At 44.3% G+C, this 15,372-nt stretch overlaps 1 protein-coding gene across 7 annotated transcripts in view; it reads right to left on the bottom strand.

Moving 5' to 3' along the window:
- The window catches only part of GJA5 (gap junction protein alpha 5), a 52,649-nt gene that overhangs the window by 5,218 nt on the left and 32,059 nt on the right, over positions 1-15,372 (bottom strand). For 2 of the 7 annotated variants that reach the window (XM_029578702.1, XM_029578703.1), the window contains exons 2-3: positions 3,708-3,771; positions 2,988-3,045 (exon numbers count right to left, since the gene is read on the bottom strand). The exons of 2 other annotated variants lie outside the window; for them this stretch is intronic. The gene's annotated coding sequence lies outside the window, so the exon portion shown is untranslated. Of the gene's footprint in view, positions 1-2,987; positions 3,647-3,674; positions 3,772-15,372 lie in introns of those variants that run through there. 3 more of the 7 variants (XM_029578700.1, XM_029578701.1, XM_029578704.1) reach the window with 3 other exon arrangements.

Raw genomic sequence — 15,372 nt, 5'->3', positions numbered from 1 at the left:
CTTTTGGCTAAAATAGCTTCTTTCACCTCCCCTTTTAACCATGCCGGTAATCGTTTTGCCTTCTTTCCACCTTTCTTAATGTGTGGAATACATCTGGACTGTGCTTCTAGAATGGTATTTTTTAACAATGACCACGCCTCTTGGACATTTTTTACTTTTGTAGCTGCTCCTTTCAGTTTTTTTCTAACAATTTTTCTCATTTTATCAAAGTTTCCCTTTTGAAAGTTTAGCACGAGAGCTTTGGATTTGCACACTGTTCCTTTTCCAGTCATTAAATCAAATCTGATCATATTATGATCACTATTGCCAAGCGGCCCCACCACCGTTACCTCTCTCACCAAGTCCTGTGCTCCACTGAGAATTAGATCTAAAATTGCTCCCTCTCTCGTCGGTTCCTGAACCATTTGCTCCATAAAGCTATCATTTATTCCATCCAGGAACGTTATCTCTCTAGCGTGACCCGATGATACATTTACCCAGTCTATATTGGGGTAATTGAAGTCTCCCATTATTACTGCACTACCAATTTGGTTGGCTTCCCTAATTTCTCTTAGCATTTCACTGTCCATCTCACCATCTTGACCAGGTGGACGGTAGTATACCCCTATCACTGTAGTCTTCCCTGATACACAAGGGATTTCTACCCATAAAGATTCAATTTTGTATTTAGTCTCATGCAGGATGTTTATCCTGTTGGACTCTATGCCATCCCGGACATAAAGCGCCACACCTCCTCCCGACTGCTCCTCTCTGTCATTGCGATATAATTTGTACCCCGGTATAGCACTGTCCCATTGGTTATCCTCTTTCCACCATGTCTCTGAGATGCCAATTAAGTCTATGTCATCATTTACTGCTATACATTCTAATTCTCCCATCTTACTTCTTAGACTTCTGGCATTAGCATACAAACATTTCAAAGTTTGTTTTTTGATTGTATTTTTATTCTGCTTTTTAATTGATAGGGATAAGTTAGAATTTTTTAGCTCAGGTGAGTTTTTAGTTACAGGCATTTGGACTACTTTTCTAATTATTGGAACCTCACTGTCGGGATGCCCTAATTCTAGTGCATCATTAGTATCCTTTAAAGATACATCTCTCCGAACCATGCGCTGCTGAGCGACTGTCGGCTTTCCCCTTTGTTCTAGTTTAAAAGCTGCTCTATCTCCTTTTTAAGGGTTAGCGCCAGCAGTCTGGTTCCATCCTGGTTAAGGTGGAGCCCATCCCTTCGGAAGAGACTCCCCCTTCCCCAAAAGGTTCCCCAGTTCCTAACAAAACTGAATCCCTCTTCCTTGCACCATCGTCTCATCCACGCATTGAGACTCCGGAGCTCTGCCTGCCTCTGGTGACCTGCGCGTGGAACAGGGAGCATTTCAGAGAATGCTACCCTGGAGGTTCTGGATTTAATCTTTCTACCTAAGAGCCTAAATTTGGCTTCCAGAACCTCCCTCCCACATTTTCCTATGTCGTTGGTGCCCACGTGTACCACGACAGCCGGCTCCTCCCCAGCACTGTCTAAAATCCTATCTAGGTGACGCGTGAGGTCCGCCACCTTCGCACCAGGTAGGCATGTTACCAGGCGATCCTCACGCCCACCAGCCACCCAGCTATCTACATTCCTAATAATCGAATCACCAACTATGACGGCCGACCTAACCCTTCCCTCCTGGGCAGTAGGCCTTGGGGAGATATCCTCAGTGCGAAAGGACAATGCATCACCTAGAGAGCAGGTCCTTGCTACAGGATCCTTTCCTGCTACATCTGGTTGGTGCTCTCCCATTATGAGACCTTCTTCCTCCAAGGCAGCACCAGGGCTGCCAGTCTGAAGTTGGGACTGGACTACTATGTCCCTGAAGGTCTCATCTATATACCTCTCTGTCTCCCTCAGCTCCTCCAGGTCTGCCACTCTAGCCTCCAGAGATCGGACTCGTTCTCTGAGAGCCAGGAGCTCTTTGCATCGCGTGCACATGTACAACTTCTCACCGGTGGGTAAAAAATCATACATGTGACACTCGATGCAAAAGACTGGGAAGCCCCCCTCTTGCTGCTGGACTGCTGCCTTCATCTCAATTTTGATCAGTTCCTAGTTAAGTTTTAGGTTGCTATGGGATTAGGAATGTGTCTAAGTTCCTTTAAATGTATTAGTGAATTCACTATATGTCTGGTAGTGGCCTACTGGGGTCTGATCGAATTCTCAATAAAGTTTTTGTTGATGGGGTTTTTTTTTTTTTTTTTTGTTTTTTTTTTTTTTGGGTTTTTTTTTGTGCAAGTGGCACCTGCCTATAAATTAAGGGATGCGCTTGGGGTGGGTGGGCGAGGGGTGGGAGGGTTGGGAATTACAAACAGTCTAACTTTAGTTAGTCAGCCTGAGTGACTCACAGCTCCCTTGATATGCTTTTCATATCATTTCTACTAAAGTCAATAGGGGAAACAGTACATCCTATTTTTGACTGTAACATTGGGGTTTACATCTACATTTTATGAAGGTTGTGGGCAGGCATCAGCATTCCAGTATACCAAGAGTGGGATAAAGCAGCAGGGAGTGACATGAATACCCTATGGCAACTCTGAGAGGGCAAAATGGTCAAACAGTGACCCCCAAAACTTCATGGCACCGTGAGAGAGGCAAAGCAATACACAACAGCATGAAAAGCCCAAGGCACCAACAGTGACATGAACAACTGACGGCACTGTGAGAGAAGCAAAACAACTCCAACAATGGTATGAAGATCCCCAAGCACCATGGGAGGGCAAAGACGCATAAACGGTGACATGAATAGCCCAAAGAGAGGCAAAGGGCATTAACAGTGGAATGAATACCCCAAGGCATCTAAAAAGGAGTAAAAGTAACCAACAGCATTGGATGGTCATCCAGAGCAATCATTTCCCCAATGTATCATGAAGGTCCATAGGGTCCTAACATTAACTTGGTTATTGGGGGAGAAAGACTAATCAAACCATTAAGTAGCCGAACAATGATATCTTACTGTCTCTGGGCAGGATGAAGCCAGAGGAAACCTCTGATATGTAAATCCACCATTGGTCCTGGGTATAGGGGCAAAAAAAGGATTGAATCATCCAGTGACTGAAAGATGTATTTAATTAAAACACGTACAAAGCTGCACTATCTTACACTCCAGGTGGATTACAGTGTTACATCCACAAGAACAAAAAGAGATAGCAAGTAAAACGAATCACACATAGAAATATAAGAAACAAGTAAAAAGCAAGAGCACTTAAGATTACTAATCCCTGGATAGGGCAAAGCCCAATGTCCATAGCGATCCTTATAAAGTCTCCCTATGGTGTCAGTAGGGGGAAGGGAGGGCTGGATAGGGTTGGAGATTGACCTTTCCTTTGTTGTACTTTAGCTGATGCTTATCGAGGGGAATTGGGGTTCCCACCATGCCACTGGAGTGTCTCAGGGATCTGTTTTGGGACTGGTGTTGTTTAACTTATTCATTAATGATTTTGAAAATGGAACAACGAGTGAAGTGATCGCGTTTGCCGATCACACAAAAAATAGTCAAAGTAGTTACAACACAAGCAGATTATGAGGAACTGCAGAAGAACCTTGTCAAGCTAGGGAACAGGACTTTGAAAGGACAGATGAAATTTAATTTGGATCAATGGAAAGTGATGCACATAGGGAAAATAATCCAAACTATAGTTACATAATGCTGAGTTCCGTATTAGGAGTTACCAACCAGGATAAGGATCTTGGAGTCATTATAGACAATATATTGAAATCCTCAGTCCAGTATGCAGCAGCTGCCAAAAAAGAAAATACAAAGTTATTGTTCTGCCTCCATAGTGAGTGTCCAGTTTATGTTTCTTTGTTACACTGCCACCTTGTATCATCTTATGATATTGCTTGGGTTTAGAGTCTCAGCAGGGTGTATTGTTTGAATGATTCTGAGTTCCCTGCTGGATCTATTCCTGTTTGTTCCCTCTCTCTGTATGTGTTTTCTTGCCTCTTCCTATTGATCCCTTGATCAAAAACAGCCTAGGACTGATCTGTGGAGTGTTATTCAGTTATAATAAGTTCCTTAGCAAGCTAACAGCTCATCCTGAATCCTTCTTTAAAGTTCCTAAGAAGCATCACTTTTCACCTATTTCTTTTCCTACTACTATTCACTATGGGGTGAATTTTCAAAGGGTTACGCGCATAACCCCGAAAACCTGCTCCTGCGCGCGCCAAGCCTATTTTGCATAGGCTCGGCGACGCGCGCAAGCCCCGGGACGCGCATATGTCCCGGGGCTTGAAAAAAGGGGTGGGGCGGGGGCGTGGCCAGAGACCTCCAAAGGCCTGCTAGGCCAGGGAATTGCGCGCCCGCACTCAGCCAGTGCATGCAACCTATGCCTGCCCAGAGGCAGGCACAACTTAAATAATAAAGGGAGGGGGGGATTTAGGTACGGCTGGGGGGGCGGGTTAGATAGGGGAAGGGAGGGGAAGGTGTGGGGGTGCAAAAGGAAAGTTCCCTCCGAGGCCTCTCTGATTTCGGAGCGGCCTCGGAGGGAACGGGGAACGCCATCGGGGCTCCCCTAGGGCTCGGCGCGCACCAGGTGCACAAGTGTGCACCCCCTTGCGCACGCCAACCCCGGATTTTATAACATGCGCACGGCTGCGCAAGCATGTTATAAAATCGAGGGTAGATTTGTCCGCGCCGGGTTGCGCGCACAAATCTATGCCCGCTCGTAGGTTAGAAAATCTGGCCTTATATCTACAGCTTCAACTACAGCTGCAGTTTGTTTCCCTCTGACTACTGGGCTCCAGAGATTCATAACAGCTGAACCAGGCACTGCTGTCTGTATAGTTTCTTGTCCTGCCATTCACAGTGAGTGTTGAACTGTTTCATTATTGTAATAAATGTTGTTTGGTATTCAAGAACTGAGTACTCTGTTATCTGAAACTAGGGAATAAAGATTTAACTGACTGTTTAACAACACAAGCAAAGGCAGAACATGTTTGTGAGAACAGCATAGTTAAGAGATTATTCAGAAAGCATGGGTGTAGCATCCATATTGCACAGTAGTGCACATGCACCACCACCTCAGAAAAGAGGTGTGCTGGACACTCTTGCTAGAGCCTGGGCAGCTTCAAATTAATAGTTTGAAATGAGTTTAAATATTTTAATTTTCACTCATGATGCATGACAGCTGTTGTAGACTACATAGAAACGCATTGCAGGGTGTGTGCTAAGGCATTATTTATCGATAATACCTGTATGCCTACGGCCCACCCATATTAACCTTGAGCCCACCAAAAAATCAGTTCTGGCCACGCCACTGGCCTTCTGTTTGGCAAACAATTGTATTCCTAGCTGTACACTGCTTTAGATACCTTTTTTGCTTTTAGGAACTGGATTCTGTGCAAAGGTTGCCTCTGTGGCTATTCACATAATGGTAATCTGTGGCTTCTCCTAATTTAGCTGTTTGCTCAGTAGACTGCTGGCCAGGCAGTACTGTCTAATTTATTGGGCTGGACTGTATTTAATTTATTGGGCTATGCTTTGAGGGAATTCCTTCCCCCTGGTGAAAGTATAGGATTAAGTTGTGACTAAGCCCCGGTCTCTAGTGTGCCATCGGCTTCCAGCTGTACCCGGAATGGGGTTACATAATTCTGTAGGAGCATCTCTAAATCATTGTTTTTCAGTCACATGTCAGCAACTTAAGCAGTCAACTTACACCTCTGTCAGAAAGGAATGGAAAACAAAACTGAGAACATCATAATGCCCTTGCATAGATCCATGGTGTGACCACAATTTGGGTACTGAACATAAGAACATGCCATACTGGGTCAGATCAAGGGTCCATCAAGCCCAGCATCCTGTTTCCAACAGTGGCCAATCCAGGCCATAAGAACCTGGCAAGTACCCAAACAACTGCGTTTAGGATAAGCTATTACTATACTCTAGTCATAATAAATACCTGAATCTATGCGGCCAGACTGTGCCCATCCAAAAAAGTACTTAATTGGCAGATCACAGAAAGATATTAAAAAGACAAAGAAGTCATGATACGGCCCTGCACCCAAAATGATTCCAAGGCTCTTTACTTGGTCTTTCACAGTCGAAGGCTCCCCCTCAGACAGCTGAGAGGGAAATGTTCCCTCTCGCACCGCAGCCTTTTTTGGGTTCAGCCACCAGTTTATGTTGAAGCATTCATAATCTAACAAGTTTTAGACAATCACTGATTTTCTTAGCAGTACCTCCACTCCTTGTCCACAGCCAAGTACTGTGTATCTGTATATCATCAGCAAAAACGTGAAAGTTTAAACCTTCACATCTAATGAAATTAGTCAGAGGTCTCAAGTACAAACGGAACAATGATGTTGACAGTATGGATGCCTGGATGACATCCAGGGAACCAGACAAGGAGAGCAGACTAACCGATCAAGTACAATTTGTTGAAGCTGTTCTTCAACAAAAGACTTAAACCATGAAAGCACTTCAATAGGATGCTGTGCTCAAGCGTATTAAATGCTACTAAAATATCCAACTGTGCAATACACGAAGCAATCCTGATATCTAAAGAAGGTTACTGGTCAAAGATCACAAGTCAACACAAAAAAACGAGGTAAGTGAAATAAAGACAAAAGGCAAAAAAATAAGAAAAATTCCACCAAACAACTGTCAGAAATTAACAAACCCCTGTAACCATTCAGAGAATGACCTTTCAGTCAATTTTCACCAAAATGGAATAAGAGGGTGGAAATTGCTTAAATCATCAGCTTCTACAAAACTTTTTTTTTTTTTTTTAGCAAAGAGCAGACAATTGCTATTTTCAAGGAATCATAAAACACATCCACTGACAGTGAGGCATTAATAGATGCCAGGACCATGGTTCCCTTTTCCCCAGAATTCCAGTCTAATTGGTCATCTGGTGGATAAGTGATAGTGAGGCATCAATGATGGGAATTAGCACGTATAAAGGTGAATTTTCAAAAGTTGCGCATGTAAAAACTCGCATTTTCACGTGTAAAATAGCATGCTTTAGAAATCTCAACATACACATGCAAATCCGGGTCTACAAGTAAATTTATTCATGTAAAACAGGAGCGTTCCAGGGAAGGGGGTCAATGTTTATGTGAGTATGTTGCTATTTTCTAAGCAATGTACGCATGTAAATGTGGCAACTTTCGTGCAGGAGAGATTAAAGAAATTGAGTGAGAAAAAATGTGAAAGATATCTGGGGATGGGGCTTCCGACTGAACACAGCTGGTGAAATGAGGGGAGAGAAGAGCTTTGCTATGGGAGGAATCTTCCCATTATAAATAACTCAAGCATAGTTGCAGTGCGCCTTAGTGAAAATCTGCACCAGAGCGGCTTTGGAGGGATCTAGTACACAGGCAGCTCTTGGGAAAGGAGTTTTTTTTCCATATTTTGCTCTCATGCTGTAGAAGACATGTTGGGAATCAGGTGTTGGCCCGGTCAGATGGAGCTGAAGGAGGTTAATGTAAAGAAGGGGATAAGACCAGACCCCTTATAACGCAGCTCTCCACCCCATCTCAGCCATCAGGGAAACCTGCCCTGTCTCATCCCATCCATAAACATTCTGAGGCCTGGAGCTCTGCGCCTTGTGTTGGCGTGGCCGGGCTAAACCTGCAGCATGCAGGGCTAGCCGTGTGGCTCCGTGGCAGTGCTGTGTGCACCGCCCGGCAGAGGGATCCAGGTTTGGTTCCTGGCTCCCCTGGGTGGGCCGGGCCTGGGGATGCTGTACAGACAGCCCCTGGGGGGATGGAGGGGAAGGACTCATAGTTATTGTGCAATGGTGACAAAAAATTTAGGGACCATGATTGCAGGGTTCCAGAAGGCCCCCAGGCAAGAACTGTTCTTACAGTGACAAGACTTAAACTAAGTTGGGGGTAGGGGAAGTAAAATGGTCTCACGGCGCCAGGTCCCAAACCTGGATGGCCGGGTCAAAAAATAAAATGTTCTCAGAATGTTAAATGACAGAGCTTAGGCACAGGCTCTTTGGCTCTGATTTACAGATCACACAAAGTAGAGAGAAAAGAGCAAAACGCCTGTATGTCATGTCGCAGGCATAAGTTTGAAAGAGAACGGGCTTTCTCCCAGGGTTTTAAATTTCCTGCAACTTTAGAAAAGGAAAAAAAAAATCTATGAAAAATTGTGCAAGCAAAATCACTTTGGGTAGAGAGAACTAGGGATGTGAATCGTTTTCCATATCGTCTTAACGATAGAAATCGTGTGGCAGGGCAAGAAAATCGTCTTAGGCACGATTTTTTAGTTAAAAAATCGTTAAAAATCGTTTTTTCCGATTAGTGCGCACCAACTCGAGTTAGTGCGCACTAACGGGAGTTAGTGCGCACTAACTGGGAGTTAGTGCGCACTAACTGAAAATGATACAATTTGACACTTTTCAGGTCAGTTAAGGTCAGTTTAGGAATGAATATGTATTCCTATTGGCTGCCCTCTTATTTATTCATGTTACCAAGTTTCCTACTGACAGTATATGGGGGATGGGAAATGGAAACAGTTGGTAGCTTGACAAAACAAGTAATGTGATCAGTCAATGTGACTAGAACTTGTGCCCTAACCCTGATACCAGGGGTATTGTGATCTTCCTGCACACAGTGCCCTATCCCTATTAATACCAGGAGTGTTGTGATCTTCCTGCACACAGTGCCCTATCCCTAATACCAGGGGTGTTGTGATCTTCCTGCACACAGTGCCCTATTCCTGATACTGGGGGTGTTGTGGATCTTCCTGCACACAGTGCCCTATTCCTGATACCGGGGGTGTTGTGATCTTCTTGCACACATCCCGGTATCAGGGATAGGGCACTGCATGCAGGAAGATCACAACACTCCTGGTATTAATAGGGATAGGGCACTGCATGCAGGAAGATCACAATACCCCGGAGGAGTGAGGGTCAGGCAGCTCCCCCCTGTCTGTGAAGCCAGCCTCTCACTAGTAATGCAGGGAGGGAGCTGTCTCAGACTTCACCATCCTCCCCCCCCCCTCACCCACACACCATTCACTAGCTGGGACATGGGGGAAGTCAGGAGTGAGGGACAGGCAGCTCCCCCCTGTCTGTGAAGCCAGCCTCTCACTAGTAATGCAGGGAGGGAGCTGTCTCAGACTTCACCATCCTCCCCCCCCCCCCCTCACCCACACACCATTCACTAGCTGGGACATGGGGGAAGTCAGGAGTGAGGGTCAGGCAGCTCCCCCCTGTCTGTGAAGCCAGCCTCTCACTAGTAATGCAGGGAGGGAGCTGTCTCAGACTTCACCATCCTCCCCCCCCCCTCACCCACACACCATTCACTAGCTGGGACATGGGGGAAGTCAGGAGTGAGGGTCAGGCAGCTCCCCCCTGTCTGTGAAGCCAGCCTCTCACTAGTAATGCAGGGAGGGAGCTGTCTCAGACTTCACCATCCTCCCCCCCCCCTCACCCACACACCATTCACTAGCTGGGACATGGGGGAAGTCAGGAGTGAGGGTCAGGCAGCTCTCCCCTGTCTGTGAAGCCAGCCTCTCACTAGTAATGCAGGGAGGGAGCTGTCTCAGATTTCACCATCCTCCCCCCCCCCCCTCACCCACACACCATTCACTAGCTGGGACATGGGGGAAGTCAGGAGTGAGGGTCAGGCAGCTCCCCCCTGTCTGTGAAGCCAGCCTCTCACTAGTAATGCAGGGAGGGAGCTGTCTCAGACTTCACCATCCTCCCCCCCCCCTCACCCACACACCATTCACTAGCTGGGACATGGGGGAAGTCAGGAGTGAGGGTCAGGCAGCTCCCCCCTGTCTGTGAAGCCAGCCTCTCACTAGTAATGCAGGGAGGGAGCTGTCTCAGACTTCACCATCCACCCCCCCCCCCCTCACCCACACACCATTCACTAGCTGGGACATGGGGGAAGTCAGGAGTGAGGGTCAGGCAGCTCCCCCCTGTCTGTGAAGCCAGCCTCTCACTAGTAATGCAGGGAGGGAGCTGTCTCAGACTTCACCATCCTCCCCCACCCCCCTCACCCACACACCATTCACTAGCTGGGACATGGGGGAAGTCAGGAGTGAGGGTCAGGCAGCTCCCCCTGTCTGTGAAGCCAGCCTCTCACTAGTAATGCAGGGAGGGAGCTGTCTCAGACTTCACCATCCTCCCCCCCCCCCTCACCCACACACCATTCACTAGCTGGGACATGGGGGAAGTCAGGAGTGAGGGTCAGGCAGCTCCCCCCTGTCTGTGAAGCCAGCCTCTCACTAGTAATGCAGGGAGGGAGCTGTCTCAGACTGGTATCAGGGTTAGGGCACTGTGTGCAGGAAGATCACAACACTCCTGGTATTAATAGGGATAGGGCACTGTAAGAGATGACTGTAGTAGATTGAATAAAGATCTGATGTTTCTGCTCTCCTCACACCAAACAAAAACAACACACAAGCAGAGAAGCCCTTCTTACAAAGCTGAGCTAGTGAGTTAAGTAGGAGGAAAAGTAAACATACTGGTGCCAGTGTGGCTACTTAAAAAATACACTTACCAACAATCAATTACATATATTTGAACTGTGTACAGTTCCAGCCAGGACCACCTTTCTAAAATGCACAGTGATTGGCAAATTCAACATGCACTAGCATTTCAGGTGCCTGCTAACAAAAATAATAAACAAACAAGTTCTAGTCACGTGAGTGCTGATCATTACATTACTTTTTTTGTCAAGCTTCCAACTGTTTCCATTTCACATCCCCCCAACCATATTGGTAACATCAATAGATAAGAGCACAGCCAGCCAATAGGAATACATACATACATATTCATTCCTAAGTGACCTTTACTGACCTGGGAAGTGTGAACACTTTGTTTCATTTTCTGTTGGTGTTCGTTAGTTTCCAGTTCCATTTCCCATCCCCCCCAACCATCACCTCAGTGGTAACCTTGGTAACATCAATAGATAAGAGGGCAGCCAGCCAATAGGAACACATATTCATTCCTAACTGACCTTCAGTGACCTGGAAAGTGTTTATTTGTATCATTTTCAGTTAGTGCGCACTAACTCGAGTTAGTGCGCACTAACGGGGAGTTAGTGCGCACTAACTCGAGTTAGTGCGCACTAACACGATTTAACGATTTTTAACGATAAATCGTTAGAATTTCTATTGTATCGTGTTCTATAACGATTTAAGACGATATAAACATTATCGGACGATAATTTTAATCGTTGAAAAACGATTCACATCCCTAGAGAGAACATTATGTAAAGAAAGGTAGGAGGGCAGAGCAGTGGGTTTTAGAATGTGTGCAGAGGACAAGGGGGTGAGGAAACGGTTAATGGTTATTACTGTGGGTGCAGAGGATATATGGGTGAGGAGTGATGGGGGGGTGCACATGGTGATGGTTATTACTGTGGGTGCAGAGAGCAAGGGGTGAGGAAACGGTTAATGGTTATTAGTGTGGGTGAGGAGTGATCGGAGTTAACAGGTTCCTGGTTATTATGGTGGATGCAGAAGACACTGGATGGGAAGTGAGAGGACAGGGCAGGTTGGCGATTACTACTGTGGGTGTAGAGCAGGGGTGGGTAGGAGGGTAGGAGCAGCAGGCTAAAAACCAGGGAAGGCAAGGTTCAAATCCTGCTGCCATTCCCTGTGACCTTGGTCACTTCACCCTCCATTGTCCCAGCTATAAACTGTGAGGATAACTTTCAAAACCATCCACAGTAGAGATTTACCCTGGTATGTTATAAACTGTGTGGCAGGAGCTGCATGGTTTTATAAAATACTGCACAGTTCCGCCCTGAAAGTACATGGGAAGAGTTATAATGTCAGGAAAATGCGTACTTTCTCTACATGTTTTACAAACCTACGTGTGTATATTTCATGAATGAAAAACCACATAATACATATGCATAAAACCCTGATTTATTCGTGGAAGTCGGTATATTTTAAAATGTGTTTGTACTTGTAATCACCAGCTTGCTGATTCCTCTGCCGGTTCACCCAGTCCATCTCCACTTCACCCAGACCTCCCACCCAACTATAGCAGACAACGGACGAGTTAATTAGCAGGTGTAAAATGGCACGACTAAGTTGCCCCATGTATTCATGTAAATCTCTTATAGCAACGCCTGCGTGTATCTCTTGCCCTGTTCTAGAATGCCTTGAAACTGCCCTTTCTTTTTGCACAGGTAAATGTGCACACTTAAACCGAAAATACACACATACTTTTCGATGTCTAGAAAATGGCACGTCCGCGACTACCGGCTACTTATGAGCACACAGGCTCATTTTCCACCTGTCAATTTACTCAGATTGTAAGCCCTCTGGGGACAGGGAAAGTACTTCCTTAATATAACTCCTCCTCAGCTACCAATGAAAAGGCAGGTGCTAAATAAATACACAACAAACTCCGGTCCTTGAGGGCTGCAAGCAGATGGGGTTTTTCAGGCTATCCCTACTGAATATGCATGAGAGAGATTTGCATGCACACTGCCTCAGCTGTATGCAAATCTCTTTCATGCAAGCAACCCGACCTGTTTGCAGCCCTGGATGACCAGAATTGTCCATTCCTGGTGTGTAGAGTGCGTGGGGTGAGGAATGATTGGAGTGAGCAGGTTGAGGGTTATTACTATGGGTGCAGAGATGATAGAAGAGGATGCTGTGGATGTAGAGGACACTGGGTGAGGAATGAGACTGGTTATTATTATGGGTGCCGAGGCCACAGGGTGAGGAATGATTGGAGTGAGCAGGTTCATAGTTATTTTGGTCCCTGTCTAACTTTGGTGTGCATGAAGCAGTTTCCATTGTTTCTGTAGATCTATGAAAGAAACAAACAAAAGCTTTTTGAGAAATTGTCAAAGGCCCCTGAAGTGTTTTACAAAAAATCGAGAATTTATCTTACATTTCTAAAGATCTCATAAAGTTTATAACATTTTAAAAATGTTCCATGCCTAGTAAGGACACCATATGTGATTAAAGCATGGCATAAGGAGTTATATCGCCCCTTCTCCAGAATTATACATGGTTTTACCAGCAGACCTGGGTTAGGACTGGAACGCTTAGGAGGTCATTTTAAAAGGAGTTACACGTCTAAATGTAACATTCTATTGTAGCAATTTTAAAAAGCCATTTATGCGTGTGAAGTGCACTTACTGGTGAATATCCTTTGGACAATTCAATGGCATATATTTAAGCAATTTTCAAAAGCCCACTTACACGGGCAAAGTGCATTTATATGTGTAAAACCCAGTTTTAAGGAATTTTCAAAAGCATTTACAACGCTTAAAAATGGGTTTTACATGTGTAAATATACTGTGTACACGTGTGAGTGGGCTTTTGAAAATTGCTACAATATATGCCATTGAATTGTGCATAGGATTTACCCGCACAAGTGCACGTTACGCACATAAATGGCTTTTGAAAATTGCTCAATAGTAGTCATTTTTACACACTCATATTTCAGGCAGACATATAAAGGTTTGCTAGGCTGACTGCACATTTTTACTCACATGGGTGTATATATTTTGGTTAGTGCAAATTTTTTAACTCCCGATGCATTTGCATGCCATTAGCTTACTGTACTGGGGTTAACTGATTTTTTTAGTGCACGACTAGTGAAAATGTGAACCAAAATTTATAGCACATTTTTTTTACTCATGTTTTGTTTCATCGGCCCCTTTATCCCCTGTTGACTGTTCGAATCCCGGCTCTGCCACTGACTCTGTGTGACCCTGGCCTAGTCACTTTATCTCCCTGTGTCTTCCTAGCTCTGCCACAAATTCTCTGTGGTGACATTGGGGAAATCACTTTGAGGAAAACTTGCAAAGGTTTTTATGCAGATTACCTCCTCCACTCATCTGTTCAGTCAACGTGAGAAAATACCTTCTGGAACTTTCTTTCCCACCCCACTTCAATATAGGTAAAACTAGGCATACTGTTTTACAGCACACATATTTTTCCTTTCCTATGCATAAAGGGAATATAGCCAGGAGGGAGGCTTTTGAAAATTGCTCAATATTAGTAATTTTTACACTTATTTATTTATTTATTTTAATTTTTTTATATACCGGCATTCGCGATGGGAGTCGCATCATGTCGGTTTACAATTAACAGGGTGTGACAAGAGGAGAAAAACTTAGAACATTAACATGTGATATAAGAAGAAATAGCAGTTACAATAAAACAGGGACATAATGCAACTTGGAACGTAAGGAAAGCGATAGAAAATTAACAATGTGATAAAAAGAGTAACAAGGTAATATACCGTATATAATAAATTTATATAATATAATATAATATATAATATATAACATACCGTATATATAATATACCGTATATAATATACCGTATATAATAAAAGCAACATAAAAAACCTGCTTGTAAATGTATGTGCTTTTAAAAACATTAGGCCCAGAGAGAGAAAAGGGACAATTTTCCAAGTGCCTGTGCTGTGTGCAGGCCTGCAGGAACTTTGTTCCCCTACAGTTGCAAGTGAATTTTCAAAGGAAAATTACCTGTGGAGTTTCCCTATGAAAATCTGAGGGCAGTGGGACCGTGTGTAGTTGTAACCTGCTTTGTAAAAATTCTTGTGCATCCTTTGCTTTCTCTGCTTTAGCCTCCCTCCTGGCTATATTCCCTTTATGCACAGGAAAGGAAAAATGTGTGCTGTAAAACAGTGCGATGGTCCACTCTGGATCCAGGAGACCGGGATCCAGGACCATGCTGGCAGAGCAACACACACTGTCACTAGTTAACAGAAATGTGAATTAAGCTTACTCCATCTCTGACCCAAGAGTTAAATTTTCAGCATTAAAAAAACAAAACAAAAACATGCATTAAGCCTTTGGGGCCATAATGTACCTCCCTGCATTAGGGAGTAGTAGCTAATACCTTCATTACATGGAAATTACATGGAGGTGCGCTAATTTGTGTGTACATTTGTACTCACATCTGTGCACTATAATCTTCATTTATTTATTAAAAAATGTATAATCCACTTACTCATCAACTCTTGGTGGTGAACAGGAAAATATACATAATATTGCAGAAAATTTAAGAACTAAGCAAGTAATTTGTACCTATACAATAAGCAAGTAATTTGTACCTATACAATCAATTTGTTCCCTGACTAGTTTGTTACATGGCTCTCCAATTGTACTCTTCTGATCCTCTTCTTCTCTTCTAACGCCCATGTTCATGCCCCCTGTTTTTTGTAACTTTGCCTTCTATATCGTTGTTAATTTGGTTTGTTCCCCCTAGTTATAGTGTAAACCGGTACGATAAGACATGGTCTTGAGCATCGGTATATTAAAAGAACTTAAATAAAATAAATAAAGTTACACGTTTAAACGTGCATAGATCATGAATAGAAATGTGTGCTCAGCTTACGGCACCTTAGTACTTTGACTCCAAGTCACTATCCCAT

This window comes from Rhinatrema bivittatum, chromosome 15 (assembly GCF_901001135.1).
Source record: "Rhinatrema bivittatum chromosome 15, aRhiBiv1.1, whole genome shotgun sequence".
Lineage (NCBI taxonomy): Eukaryota > Metazoa > Chordata > Amphibia > Gymnophiona > Rhinatrematidae > Rhinatrema > Rhinatrema bivittatum.
Note: the sequence above shows the minus strand (reverse complement) of the source record. Positions and strands in the feature narration are given on the sequence as shown.